The sequence below is a fragment of the Idiotropiscis lumnitzeri genome, unplaced genomic scaffold (assembly GCF_059441095.1).
Source record: "Idiotropiscis lumnitzeri isolate Australia: NSW breed Sydney's pygmy pipehorse unplaced genomic scaffold, RoL_Ilum_1.0 HiC_scaffold_260, whole genome shotgun sequence".
In the NCBI taxonomy this organism is placed as follows: Eukaryota; Metazoa; Chordata; class Actinopteri; order Syngnathiformes; family Syngnathidae; genus Idiotropiscis; species Idiotropiscis lumnitzeri.
Genome location: NW_028283798.1, coordinates 157,501 through 170,000, shown reverse-complemented (window position 1 = coordinate 170,000; position 12,500 = coordinate 157,501). Strand labels below are relative to the sequence as shown.

At 55.3% G+C, this 12,500-nt stretch overlaps 1 non-coding gene across 1 annotated transcript in view; it reads right to left on the bottom strand.

Moving 5' to 3' along the window:
* Positions 1-425, bottom strand: part of LOC148314625 (18S ribosomal RNA) — a 1,933-nt gene extending 1,508 nt beyond the window's left edge. Inside the window, exon 1 of the ribosomal RNA XR_015841647.1 lies at positions 1-425. This exon is cut by the window's left edge and continues 1,508 nt beyond it. This is a non-coding gene — a ribosomal RNA (18S ribosomal RNA).
* Between the last annotated feature and the right edge of the window lie 12,075 nt (positions 426-12,500).

Here is a 12,500-nt window from a genome sequence, read left to right as displayed (position 1 = left end):
AGAAAGTACCATCGAAAGTTGATAGGGCAGACATTCGAATGAGACGTCGCCGCCGCGGGGGGGCCGGCGATCGGCTCGGGCGTTATCTAGAGTCACCAAAGGGGGGGCCGGGCCGGCGGCACCGCGGAGACCGACAGCCCGCCGGCTGTGAAAGCCGGCGGGCCCGCTGCACCGCGGCAAACCGAACCCGCGTGGGTTTTGGGTCTGATAAATGCGCGCGTCCCCGCGGAGACGGGTCGGCGCTCGTTTGCATGTATTAGCTCTAGAATTGCCACAGTTATCCAAGTAACGGTGGAGCGATCAAAGGAACCATAACTGATTTAATGAGCCATTCGCAGTTTCACTGTATCGGAACCGTGTGTACTTAGACTTGCATGGCTTAATCTTTGAGACAAGCATATGCTACTGGCAGGATCAACCAGGTAGCCCTCGCGTCCGGCGGTCTGTGTTTCTTGCATTGGAACCGGAGCTGAGCGGGGAGCCGGGCGCGGGGACCGGGCGGCGCCCGCGGGAGACGGCCTCCCGCGGGGTTACCCCCGGCGGCACCCCAGCCTCCCTCGTTTCTTTCATATTTATTTCGGACGTGGGCTACCGAAATTTCCGTTACGATTCAGCCCCCGTGCGCGGTGAGGAAGTCGGCTGGGCCTCGGTATGTACTCGGTCCGTAGAGGCCGCGTTACCGCGTGGCGGTCAGTCGCGGGAGGGAGCCGGAGCCGCCCGCACGCCCGCGACCGCAACACGCACTCGGAGGCGGCGTCTTCTGACAGACGCCGGTAGGGTTTGAGAAACATGCTTTTTCGGAAAGGACCGCTCGGCTGATGCGGGCCTGGGCTCCCGCGCCCCTCTCGTGGCGGGGCGGCGCGGGGTACCCGCGAGCGCGGCGGAACTCCCGTGTAGGACATCTCTGGGCCCGTGTGGCCAACGGGCACGCGACAGGGTCGTCTCGGTCTCGCGACGAAAGCGGTTTCGCGCTGGTTGGTGCGCTAGAGGTCGATCCGCAGGCCGAAGGAACCGTCCACCCGAACACCCCGGCGCGAGGCCGGGGCCGGCAGGGGCCCTCCGATGGCGGGTCATGCTTGCCAATCGGTCAGTGGTTGGTGTGGTGCAGTATATGTCAGGGTGTGGGTGCGAGATGGGCCGGGAGGACCGCTCCTCCAGCGTCGGACCCGAGTCATAGGAAGTGCCGTTTTGTCACAACCCCAGGGGTGGGGGGGTAACGGTAGGGAAGTGCCGGCCAACGCGCAGAGGTCGACCCGCAGGCCGAAGGAACCGTCCACCCGAACACCCCGGCGCGAGGCCGGGGCCGGCAGGGGCCCTCCGATGGCGGGTCATGATTGCCAATCGGTCAGTGGTTATGTGTGCTGCGGTGATGCGGTGCCGGCCAACGCTCAGAGGTCGACCCGCAGGCCGAAGGAACCGTCCACGCCGAACACCCCGGCGCGAGGCCGGGGCCGGCAGGGGCCCTCCGATGGCGGGTCATGATTGCCAATCGGTCAGTGGTTATGTGTGTGCTGCGGTGCCGGCCAACGCTCAGAGGTCGACCCGCAGGCCGAAGGAACCGTCCACCCGAACACCCCGGCGCGAGGCCGGGGCCGGCAGGGGCCCTCCGATGGCGGGTCATGATTGCCAATCGGTCAGTGGTTGTGTGTGCTGCGGTGCCGGCCAACGCTCAGAGGTCGACCCGCAGGCCGAAGGAACCGTCCACCCGAACACCCCGGCGCGAGGCCGGGGCCGGCAGGGGCCCTCCGATGGCGGGTCATGATTGCCAATCGGTCAGTGGTTGTGTGTGTTGCGGTGGGGCCGGGAGGACCGCTCCTCCTGCGTCGGACCCGGGTCATGGGAAGTGCCGTGTGGCGGTGGTGGGGCCGGGAGGACCGCTCCTCCTGCGTCGGACCCGAGTCATGGGAAGTGCCGTGTGGCGGGGCCGGGAGGACCGCTCCTCCTGCGTCGGACCCGAGTCATAGGAAGTGCCGTGTGGCGGGGCCGGGAGGACCGCTCCTCCTGCGTCGGACCCGAGTCATAGGAAGTGCCGTGTGGCGGGGCCGGGAGGACCGCTCCTCCTGCGTCGGACCCGAGTCATAGGAAGTGCCGTGTGGCGGGGCCGGGAGGACCGCTCCTCCTGCGTCGGACCCGAGTCATAGGAAGTGCCGTGTTGCGCTGGTGGGGCCGTGCCCGCCAACAGCCTTCAGTGGTCGGATACCACGTTTGCAAGCTCCCCGCTGGAATGGGGACTTAGAAGAAATGAGGGGAAAATTCCCCCGGAGCTCCGTGCCTGAGGGCGGGCTGTGAGCCGCGCCGCGTCCGCCAACAGCCTTCCATGGTCGGACACCATTGTTCGCAAGTTGCCCGCTGGAATGGGCACATAGAAGAAATTTCGAGGATAACATCCACCAGAGCGCCAGGGCGGCCGTTATTGCAGTATGCGTCCGCCTGGCAGCTCTCTTCCGCGGGAACCATTGGGCAATTTCTTTCACGGAGGTGGACATAGAAGAATTTTTGTTTCTAAAAACGTGGTTCCTAAAAATGTGCCCCAGGTGTTTTGGAAAACCCGGGTAAACCTGGGAAGTAGGCAAATGACCCTCTGACTAGGGGTAAAAACGTTTGCCTACTGCAGCGCCCCTAATGCAATTCGGCGGAACTGCAACGCCCCTGGTCGCCTAAACGCTACCCCTGGTCGCCTAAACCTCACCCCTGGTCGCCTAAACCTCACCCCTGGTCGCCTAAAAGTCACCCCTGGTCGCCTAAATTGTCAACCCCTGGTCACCTAAATTGTCAACCCCTGGTCGCCTAAAGGGGACTTAGAAGAAATGAGGGGGCAAATTCCCCCGGAGCTCCGTGCCTGAGGGCGGGCTGTGAGCCGCGCCGCGTCCGCCAACAGCCTTCAGTGGTCGGATACAATGTATGAAAGTTCCCCGCTGGAAAGGGGACTTAGAAGAAATGAGGCAAATTTCCCCGGAGCTCCGTGCCTGAGGGCGGGCTGTGAGCCGCGCCGCGCCCGCCAACAGCCTTCAGTGGTCGGATACAATGTTTGAAAGTTCCCCGCTGGAAAGGGGACTTAGAAGAAATGAGGCAAATTTCCCCGGAGCTCCGTGCCTGAGGGCGGGCTGTGAGCCGCGCCGCGCCCGCCAACAGCCTTCAGTGGTCGGATACAATGTTTGAAAGGTCCCCGCTGGAAAGGGGACTTAGAAGAAATGAGCCAAATTTCCCCGGAGCTCCGTGCCTGAGGGCGGGCTGTGAGCCGCGCCGCGTCCGCCAACAGCCTTCAGTGGTCGGATACAATGTTTCAAAGTTCCCCGCTGGAAAGGGGACTTAGAAGAAATTTGTAAAAATTCACCCGGAGCTCCGTGCCTGAGGGCCGGCTATGAGCCGCGCCGTGCCCGCCAACAGCCTTCCACGGTCGGATACAATGTTTCAAAGTTCCCCGCTGGAAAGGGGACTTAGAAGGAATTTGTCAAATTCACCCGGAGCTCCGTGCCTGAGGGCCGGCTATGAGCCGCGCCGTGCCCGCCAACAGCCTTCCACGGTCGGATACAATGTTTCAAAGTTCCCCGCTGGAAAGGGGACTTAGAAGGAATTTGTCAAATTCACCCGGAGCTCCGTGCCTGAGGGCCGGCTATGAGCCGCGCCGTGCCCGCCAACAGCCTTCCACGGTCGGATACAATGTTTGAAAGTTCCCCGCTGGAAAGGGGACTTAGAAGAAATGAGGGGGAAATTCCCCCGGAGCTCCGTGCCTGAGGGCGGGCTGTGAGCCGCGCCGCGTCCGCCAACAGCCTTCCACGGTCGGATACAATGTTTCAAAGTTCCCCGCTGGAAAGGGGACTTAGAAGAAATTTGTAAAATTCACCCGGAGCTCCGTGCCCGAGGGCCGGCTATGAGCCGCGCCGCGCCCGCCAACAGCCTTCCTTTGGTCGGATACAATGTTTCAAAGTTCCCCGCTGGAAAGGGGACTTAGAAGAAATTTGTAAAATTCACCCGGAGCTCCGTGCCCGAGGGCCGGCTATGAGCCCCGCCGTGCCCGCCAACAGCCTTCCACGGTCGGATACAATGTTTCAAAGTTCCCCGCTGGAAAGGGGACTTAGAAGAAATTTGTAAAAATTCACCCGGAGCTCCGTGCCCGAGGGCCGGCTATGAGCCCCGCCGTGCCCGCCAACAGCCTTCCACGGTCGGATACAATGTTTCAAAGTTCCCCGCTGGAAAGGGGACTTAGAAGAAATTTGTAAAAATTCACCCGGAGCTCCGTGCCCGAGGGCCGGCTATGAGCCGCGCCGCGCCCGCCAACAGCCTTCCACGGTCGGATACAATGTTTCAAAGTTCCCCGCTGGAAAGGGGACTTAGAAGAAATTTGTGAAAATTCACCCGGAGCTCCGTGCCCGAGGGCCGGCTATGAGCCGCGCCGTGCCCGCCAACAGCCTTCCACGGTCGGATACAATGTTTCAAAGTTCCCCGCTGGAAAGGGGACTTAGAAGAAATTTGTAAAAATTCATCCGGAGCTCCGTGCCCGAGGGCCGGCTATGAGCCGCGCCGTGCCCGCCAACAGCCTTCCACGGTCGGATACAATGTTTCAAAGTTCCCCGCTGGAAAGGGGACTTAGAAGAAATTTGTGAAAATTCACCCGGAGCTCCGTGCCCGAGGGCCGGCTATGAGCCGCGCCGTGCCCGCCAACAGCCTTCCACGGTCGGATACAATGTTTCAAAGTTCCCCGCTGGAAAGGGGACTTAGAAGAAATTTGTAAAAATTCACCCGGAGCTCCGTGCCCGAGGGCCGGCTATGAGCCGCGCCGTGCCCGCCAACAGCCTTCCACGGTCGGATACAATGTTTCAAAGTTCCCCGCTGGAAAGGGGACTTAGAAGAAATTTGTGAAAATTCACCCGGAGCTCCGTGCCCGAGGGCCGGCTATGAGCCGCGCCGTGCCCGCCAACAGCCTTCCACGGTCGGATACAATGTTTCAAAGTTCCCCGCTGGAAAGGGGACTTAGAAGAAATTTGTGAAAATTCACCCGGAGCTCCGTGCCTGAGGGCCGGCTATGAGCCGCGCCGCGCCCGCCAACAGCCTTCAGTGGTCGGATACAATGTTTGAAAGTTCCCCGCTGGAAAGGGGACTTAGAAGAATTGAGTAAAATTCACCCGGAGCTCCGTGCCCGAGGGCCGGCTATGAGCCGCGCCGCGCCCGCCAACAGCCTTCCTTTGGTCGGATACAATGTTTCAAAGTTCCCCGCTGGAAAGGGGACTTAGAAGAAATTTGTGAAAATTCACCCGGAGCTCCGTGCCTGAGGGCCGGCTATGAGCCGCGCCGTGCCCGCCAACAGCCTTCCACGGTCGGATACAATGTTTCAAAGTTCCCCGCTGGAAAGGGGACTTAGAAGAAATTTGTGAAAATTCACCCGGAGCTCCGTGCCCGAGGGCCGGCTATGAGCCGCGCCGTGCCCGCCAACAGCCTTCCACGGTCGGATACAATGTTTCAAAGTTCCCCGCTGGAAAGGGGACTTAGAAGAAATTTGTAAAAATTCACCCGGAGCTCCGTGCCCGAGGGCCGGCTATGAGCCGCGCCGTGCCCGCCAACAGCCTTCCACGGTCGGATACAATGTTTCAAAGTTCCCCGCTGGAAAGGGGACTTAGAAGAAATTTGTAAAATTCACCCGGAGCTCCGTGCCCGAGGGCCGGCTATGAGCCGCGCCGTGCCCGCCAACAGCCTTCCACGGTCGGATACAATGTTTCAAAGTTCCCCGCTGGAAAGGGGACTTAGAAGAAATTTGTGAAAATTCACCCGGAGCTCCGTGCCTGAGGGCCGGCTATGAGCCGCGCCGTGCCCGCCAACAGCCTTCCACGGTCGGATACAATGTTTCAAAGTTCCCCGCTGGAAAGGGGACTTAGAAGAAATTAGGCAACTTTCCCCGGAGCTCCATGCCTGAGTGCGGGCTGTTTGCCGCGCCGTGCCCGCCAACAGCCTTCAGTGGTCGGATACAATGTTTCAAAGTTCCCCGCTGGAAAGGGGACTTAGAAGAAATTATGAATATTTTTGTTTCTAAAAACGTGATCCCTGAAAATGTGCCCCAGGTGTTTTGGAAAACCCGGGTAAACCTGGGAAGTAGGCAAATGACCCTCTGACTAGGGGGGAAGAACGTTTGCCTACTGCAGCGCCCCTAATGCAATTCGGCGGAACTGCAACGCCCCTGGTCGCCTAAACGCTACCCCTGGTCGCCTAAAAGCTACCCCTGGTCGCCTAAAAGCTACCCCTGGTCGCCTAAACGCTACCCCTGGTCGCCTAAACGCTACCCCTGGTCGCCTAAACGCTACCCCTGGTCACCTAAACGCTACCCCTGGTCGCCTAAACGCTTCCCCTGGTCACCTAAACGCTACCCCTGGTCGCCTAAACGCTACCCCCTGGTCGCCTAACTGACCCCTCGTGTGTGGGGATCAACGTTTGCCTACTAGGGCGTCCTCCGGCGGCCTCTCGGCAGTACTGCAGGCCCATTTTAGCCGAGCCCATTGAAATGAATGGGGGAATTTATACGTTTTTGCCTTTTTTTCCCCCCCTCGTTCTTTTGTATTTATTCATTTATTTCAACTTTTACCGACTCAACCGCCCTCCGGCGTGCCCTCCGGCGGTCCCCGCAAGCCCAATTCGGCCGAGCCCATTGAAATGAATGGGGGAATTTTATACGTTTTGCCTTTTTTCCCCCCCCCCTCGTTCTTTTTGTATTTATTCATTTATTTCAACTTTTACCGACTCAACCGCCCTCCGGCGTGCCCTCGGCGGTCCCGCAAGCCCAATTCGGCCGAGCCCATTGAAATGAATGGGGGAATTTTATACGTTTTTGCCTTTTTTTTCCCCCCCTCGTTCTTTTTGTATTTATTCATTTATTTCAACTTTTACCGACTCAACCGCCCTCCGGCGTGCCCTCGGCGGTCCCGCAAGCCCAATTCGGCCGAGCCCATTGAAATGAATGGGGGAATTTTATACGTTTTTGCCTTTTTTCCCCCCTCGTTCTTTTGTATTTATTCATTTATTTCAACTTTTACCGACTCAACCGCCCTCCGGCGTGCCCTCGGCGGTCCCGCAAGCCCAATTCGGCCGAGCCCATTGAAATGAATGGGGGGATTTTATACGTTTTTGCCTTTTTTTCCCCCCCTCGTTCTTTTTGTATTTATTCATTTATTTCAACTTTTACCGACTCAACCGCCCTCCGGCGTGCCCCCGGCGGTCCCGCAAGCCCAATTCGGCCGAACCCATTGAAATGAATGGGGGAATTTTATACGTTTTTGCCTTTTTTTTCCCCCCTCGTTCTTTTTGTATTTATTCATTTATTTCAACTTTTACCGACTCAACCGCCCTCCGGCGTGCCCCCGGCGGTCCCGCAAGCCCAATTCGGCCGAACCCATTGAAATGAATGGGGGAATTTTATACGTTTTGCCTTTTTTTTCCCCCCCTCGTTCTTTTTGTATTTATTCATTTATTTCAACTTTTACCGACTCAACCGCCCCTCCGGCGTGCCCTCGGCGGTCCCGCAAGCCCAATTCGGCCGAGCCCATTGAAATGAATGGGGGGATTTTATACGTTTTTGCCTTTTTTTCCCCCCTCGTTCTTTTTGTATTTATTCATTTATTTCAACTTTTACCGACTCAACCGCCCTCCGGCGTGCCCTCAGGCGGTCCCGCAAGCCCAATTCGGCCGAGCCCATTGAAATGAATGGGGGAATTTTTATACGTTTTTGCCTTTTTTCCCCCCCCCCTCGTTCTTTTTGTATTTATTCATTTATTTCAACTTTACCGACTCAACCGCCCTCCCGGCGTGCCCTCGGCGGTCCCGCAAGCCCAATTCGGCCGAGCCCATTGAAATGAATGGGGGGATTTTATACGTTTTTGCCTTTTTTCCCCCCCCTCGTTCTTTTTGTATTTATTCATTTATTTCAACTTTTACCGACTCAACCGCCCTCCGGCGTGCCCCCGGCGGTCCCGCAAGCCCAATTCGGCCGAACCCATTGAAATGAATGGGGGAATTTTATACGTTTTTGCCTTTTTTTTCCCCCCCCTCGTTCTTTTTGTATTTATTCATTTATTTCAACTTTTACCGACTCAACCGCCCTCCGGCGTGCCCTCGGGCGGTCCCGCAAGCCCAATTCGGCCGAGCCCATTGAAATGAATGGGGGGATTTTATACGTTTTTGCCTTTTTTCCCCCCCTCGTTCTTTTTGTATTTAATTCATTTATTTCAACTTTTACCGACTCAACCGCCCTCCGGCGTGCCCTCGGCGGTCCCGCAAGCCCAATTCGGCCGAGCCCATTGAAATGAATGGGGGAATTTTATACGTTTTTGCCTTTTTTTCCCCCCCCCCCTCGTTCTTTTTGTATTTATTCATTTATTTCAACTTTTACCGACTCAACCGCCCTCCGGCGTGCCCTCGGCGGTCCCGCAAGCCCAATTCGGACCGAGCCCATGAAATGAATGGGGGGATTTTATACGTTTTTGCCTTTTTTCCCCCCCTCGTTCTTTTTGTATTTATTCATTATTTCAACTTTTACCGACTCAACCCGCCCTCCGGCGTGCCCCCGGCGGTCCCGCAAGCCCAATTCGGCCGAACCCATTGAAATGAATGGGGGGAATTTTATACGTTTTTGCCTTTTTTTCCCCCCCCTCGTTCTTTTTGTATTTATTCATTTATTTCAACTTTTACCGACTCAACCGCCCTCCGGCGTGCCCTCGGCGGTCCCGCAAGCCCAATTCGGCCGAGCCCATTGAAATGAATGGGGGGATTTTATACGTTTTTGCCTTTTTTCCCCCCCTCGTTCTTTTTGTATTTATTCATTTATTTCAACTTTTACCGACTCAACCGCCCTCCGGCGTGCCCTCGGCGGTCCCGCAAGCCCAATTCGGCCGAGCCCATTGAAATGAATGGGGGAATTTTATACGTTTTTGCCTTTTTTCCCCCCCCCCTCGTTCTTTTTGTATTTATTCATTTATTTCAACTTTTACCGACTCAACCGCCCTCCGGCGTGCCCTCGGCGGTCCCGCAAGCCCAATTCGGCCGAGCCCATTGAAATGAATGGGGGGATTTTATACGTTTTTGCCTTTTTTCCCCCCCTCGTTCTTTTTGTATTTATTCATTTATTTCAACTTTTACCGACTCAACCGCCCTCCGGCGTGCCCCCGGCGGTCCCGCAAGCCCAATTCGGCCGAACCCATTGAAATGAATGGGGGAATTTTATACGTTTTTGCCTTTTTTTTCCCCCCCTCGTTCTTTTTGTATTTATTCATTTATTTCAACTTTTACCGACTCAACCGCCCTCCGGCGTGCCCTCGGCGGTCCCGCAAGCCCAATTCGGCCGAGCCCATTGAAATGAATGGGGGGATTTTATACGTTTTTGCCTTTTTTCCCCCCCTCGTTCTTTTTGTATTTATTCATTTATTTCAACTTTTACCGACTCAACCGCCCTCCGGCGTGCCCTCGGCGGTCCCGCAAGCCCAATTCGGCCGAGCCCATTGAAATGAATGGGGGAATTTTATACGTTTTTGCCTTTTTTCCCCCCCCCCTCGTTCTTTTTGTATTTATTCATTTATTTCAACTTTTACCGACTCAACCGCCCTCCGGCGTGCCCTCGGCGGTCCCGCAAGCCCAATTCGGCCGAGCCCATTGAAATGAATGGGGGGATTTTATACGTTTTTGCCTTTTTTCCCCCCCTCGTTCTTTTTGTATTTATTCATTTATTTCAACTTTTACCGACTCAACCGCCCTCCGGCGTGCCCCCGGCGGTCCCGCAAGCCCAATTCGGCCGAACCCATTGAAATGAATGGGGGAATTTTATACGTTTTTGCCTTTTTTTTCCCCCCCTCGTTCTTTTTGTATTTATTCATTTATTTCAACTTTTACCGACTCAACCGCCCTCCGGCGTGCCCTCGGCGGTCCCGCAAGCCCAATTCGGCCGAGCCCATTGAAATGAATGGGGGGATTTTATACGTTTTTGCCTTTTTTCCCCCCCTCGTTCTTTTTGTATTTATTCATTTATTTCAACTTTTACCGACTCAACCGCCCTCCGGCGTGCCCTCGGCGGTCCCGCAAGCCCAATTCGGCCGAGCCCATTGAAATGAATGGGGGAATTTTATACGTTTTTGCCTTTTTTCCCCCCCCCCTCGTTCTTTTTGTATTTATTCATTTATTTCAACTTTTACCGACTCAACCGCCCTCCGGCGTGCCCTCGGCGGTCCCGCAAGCCCAATTCGGCCGAGCCCATTGAAATGAATGGGGGGATTTTATACGTTTTTGCCTTTTTTCCCCCCCTCGTTCTTTTTGTATTTATTCATTTATTTCAACTTTTACCGACTCAACCGCCCTCCGGCGTGCCCCCGGCGGTCCCGCAAGCCCAATTCGGCCGAACCCATTGAAATGAATGGGGGAATTTTATACGTTTTTGCCTTTTTTTTCCCCCCCTCGTTCTTTTTGTATTTATTCATTTATTTCAACTTTTACCGACTCAACCGCCCTCCGGCGTGCCCTCGGCGGTCCCGCAAGCCCAATTCGGCCGAGCCCATTGAAATGAATGGGGGGATTTTATACGTTTTTGCCTTTTTTCCCCCCCTCGTTCTTTTTGTATTTATTCATTTATTTCAACTTTTACCGACTCAACCGCCCTCCGGCGTGCCCTCGGCGGTCCCGCAAGCCCAATTCGGCCGAGCCCATTGAAATGAATGGGGGAATTTTATACGTTTTTGCCTTTTTTCCCCCCCCCCTCGTTCTTTTTGTATTTATTCATTTATTTCAACTTTTACCGACTCAACCGCCCTCCGGCGTGCCCTCGGCGGTCCCGCAAGCCCAATTCGGCCGAGCCCATTGAAATGAATGGGGGGATTTTATACGTTTTTGCCTTTTTTCCCCCCCTCGTTCTTTTTGTATTTATTCATTTATTTCAACTTTTACCGACTCAACCGCCCTCCGGCGTGCCCCCGGCGGTCCCGCAAGCCCAATTCGGCCGAACCCATTGAAATGAATGGGGGAATTTTATACGTTTTTGCCTTTTTTTTCCCCCCCTCGTTCTTTTTGTATTTATTCATTTATTTCAACTTTTACCGACTCAACCGCCCTCCGGCGTGCCCTCGGCGGTCCCGCAAGCCCAATTCGGCCGAGCCCATTGAAATGAATGGGGGGATTTTATACGTTTTTGCCTTTTTTCCCCCCCTCGTTCTTTTTGTATTTATTCATTTATTTCAACTTTTACCGACTCAACCGCCCTCCGGCGTGCCCTCGGCGGTCCCGCAAGCCCAATTCGGCCGAGCCCATTGAAATGAATGGGGGAATTTTATACGTTTTTGCCTTTTTTCCCCCCCCCCTCGTTCTTTTTGTATTTATTCATTTATTTCAACTTTTACCGACTCAACCGCCCTCCGGCGTGCCCTCGGCGGTCCCGCAAGCCCAATTCGGCCGAGCCCATTGAAATGAATGGGGGGATTTTATACGTTTTTGCCTTTTTTCCCCCCCTCGTTCTTTTTGTATTTATTCATTTATTTCAACTTTTACCGACTCAACCGCCCTCCGGCGTGCCCCCGGCGGTCCCGCAAGCCCAATTCGGCCGAACCCATTGAAATGAATGGGGGAATTTTATACGTTTTTGCCTTTTTTTTCCCCCCCTCGTTCTTTTTGTATTTATTCATTTATTTCAACTTTTACCGACTCAACCGCCCTCCGGCGTGCCCTCGGCGGTCCCGCAAGCCCAATTCGGCCGAGCCCATTGAAATGAATGGGGGGATTTTATACGTTTTTGCCTTTTTTCCCCCCCTCGTTCTTTTTGTATTTATTCATTTATTTCAACTTTTACCGACTCAACCGCCCTCCGGCGTGCCCTCGGCGGTCCCGCAAGCCCAATTCGGCCGAGCCCATTGAAATGAATGGGGGAATTTTATACGTTTTTGCCTTTTTTCCCCCCCCCCTCGTTCTTTTTGTATTTATTCATTTATTTCAACTTTTACCGACTCAACCGCCCTCCGGCGTGCCCTCGGCGGTCCCGCAAGCCCAATTCGGCCGAGCCCATTGAAATGAATGGGGGAATTTTATACGTTTTTGCCTTTTTTTTCCCCCCCCTCGTCCTTTTTGTATTTATTCATTTATTTCAACTTTTACCGACTCAACCGCCCTCCGGCGTGCCCTCGGCGGTCCCGCAAGCCCAATTCGGCCGAGCCCATTGAAATGAATGGGGGAATTTTATACGTTTTTGCCTTTTTTTTTCCCCCCTCGTCCTTTTTGTATTTATTTACTTATTTCAACCTTTACCGACTTAGGGGCCGCTTTGCACCGCCTGTGCCCGGGGAAGGTGCTCCTATTCGGGCCAAGTGTGACACACGCCCGCCCTCCTCCTCCGGAGCTTCCATTAGGGTAGACTTAGGGGCCGCTTGGCACCGCCTGTGCCCGGGGAAGGTGCTCATATTCGGCTTCACTGTCAGGCAGCATGCACTCCTCCTCCGGAGCTTCCATTTGGGCAAACTTAGGGGCCGCTTGGCACCGCCCGTGCCCGGGGA